The 2,138-nt window shown below is 35.2% G+C and overlaps 1 non-coding gene across 1 annotated transcript; it reads left to right on the forward strand.

Moving 5' to 3' along the window:
* Nucleotides 1-332: 332 nt before the first annotated feature.
* On the forward strand, nt 333-438 carry LOC138808640 (U6 spliceosomal RNA). The gene has a single exon (XR_011366545.1). It is a non-coding gene; the product is annotated as a U6 spliceosomal RNA (small nuclear RNA).
* Nucleotides 439-2,138: the final 1,700 nt, after the last annotated feature.

Below are 2,138 nucleotides of genomic sequence, written 5' to 3' on the forward strand. Positions count from 1 at the left end.
GACCTGCCAAACAGTCCCTATTTTGGCATATTTAAGCAAATTCCCAAAATTAAACCCATTTAAAGCATTAAAAGTTTAACAACCTTAACCCTTGCTGCAATGTTCATTATGACAGGTGCCTTGTAGAGAATAATTGAACTCCTCCTTCTACACATCTCTTGAACCACAAATATTTGTAATACTTTGTTTTTGACATATCAATTTTGAGTTTCTTCTTAAATATGTGCTTATGTAAGAAATAAATATTTCATGACCATTCTTTTGCATTTACTTTTTGTTGAAGTGTCTAATTTAAGAAAATCAATTACACTTTATATATAAAAAAAAGTTCTGTGCTCAATTTGGCAGCACATACCCTAAACCTGGAATGATACAGAGATGATGAGCATAGCTCCTTCGAAGGATGACACACAAATTCCTGAAGCGTTCAATATTTTTACAATGACAGACGCTGGAGGGAATGTGGCCAGAAGTAAACACTACTGAATTCTTGGTGAGAGTGTAAACTTGTCAACCCCTTTGAAAAGCAGAATGGAGGTTCTTCAAAAGATTCCACATAGAGATCCTCTATGACGCAGCAATCCTTCTTTTGGGCATTCACCCAAATGATCAGAAACAAGACCATACTAAAACTACAAGCACAACTATGTTTATTGCAGCATTATTTACCATAGGTAAGATATGGAACCAACCCGATGCCCCTCAGTACATGAATGGATCAAGAAAATGTGTGTGTGTGTGTGTGTGTGTGTGTGTGTGTGTGTGTGTGTGTGTGTGTGTGTGTGTGTGTGTGTAACTGTGACCCCTCTGTACAGTACTTTTACAACTAAAAACATATAAAAGTGTTCTGAAATGGAAGAGTTTATTCCCCCAATTTTATCCATATAATATTGTTAACAAAGCAGATTTTTAAATACTACGTAGAATGTGATACGTATTACAGAAACCATTACATGTAATGAGCAACCAGAAATAATGTTATCAATTGACTATGCACTGCTTCCAAGGAAGCCAGATGGATAATTTCTCATGCTCTAAATCAAACTGGTGATCTTATGTCTTGATAGTGTAAAAATATCAGGGACAGAATAATGAAGGAATTACAACTGAGGTGAAATCCATATGAAAATATACAAACCTGATAAAACATATAAGTATCTGAGCAGTATATTGCGTTTTAAATCATTTACGCTACATTGTAAAGATAATGAAGACCTATTAGAATGAATTAACTTTTTGATATCCTATCGTAGCTCCTTAGAAGGATGAACTCTTTCCTCATTCTTGTAGAGGCTTCATCAGATGAGAGGAACTGTATTTTTTTGTTTGCTTCCTTCCATTTATTCTTCACTCTGAAATATGAGCTACATGATACTGAAATACACCAAGGAAAATTAAACACACAGGCTTTGGAAAGATCAATCAATGTAAAATAAATAAAATACATATAACCTTGTAAAAGGTCCAAATAAATTAATTTATATAATCTCAAGTGTAAACAGAAAATGATTTAAGCAATGTCACGTAATTGAAAAATGAAAATTTTTAGGAGATACTTAATTTTTTCCTTTCTACTACATTGAATTAATTATTGATTTTGTATAGAGAGATTAAAGATGAGATTAACAAGAAACTTGCTTAAAACTGGGCACAAATTCTGAATAGACATGTATTCCAAAATCCATGAAAATCGCCAGTGGGTTTACAAAGTTGTGTTTAATGCTACTTCTATGCTGGCTTAAGCTTTGGGAACAGAAGTCATTAGAGAAATGCAATTCAAAATTACTATGATACTCCTTCATAACTATTACAACTCTTATTTTAAAAAAATCAAAGGAACCAGTTGTGGTGGGAGTCAATTTGGCCTAGAAACCCTCTAAGGAGAGAGCAAGATGAGGCATTGGCTTAAGTGAGCTGCTCGATGTCTGCCATCCCCAAAAGAAAAACATTGGAGTGAAGCTCAAGGCCATAATGCCTTTGGGCTTGGGTCCTTCCCTTGACGATAGCATCTGCAAGTTGATCTGCCTGAGATTATACCTGAGGTGTGCCCCCAGGGGAGAGTGAACCCACTCTAATGGCTCCCCCCTTTGAATTAAAACTGCAGAAATCAATGTAACACCTCCAAACCACCAAAGGGA

Source organism: Dipodomys merriami, unplaced genomic scaffold (assembly GCF_024711535.1).
Source record: "Dipodomys merriami isolate MVZ:Mamm:240054 unplaced genomic scaffold, mDipMer1.0.p SCAF_46, whole genome shotgun sequence".
Lineage (NCBI taxonomy): Eukaryota > Metazoa > Chordata > Mammalia > Rodentia > Heteromyidae > Dipodomys > Dipodomys merriami.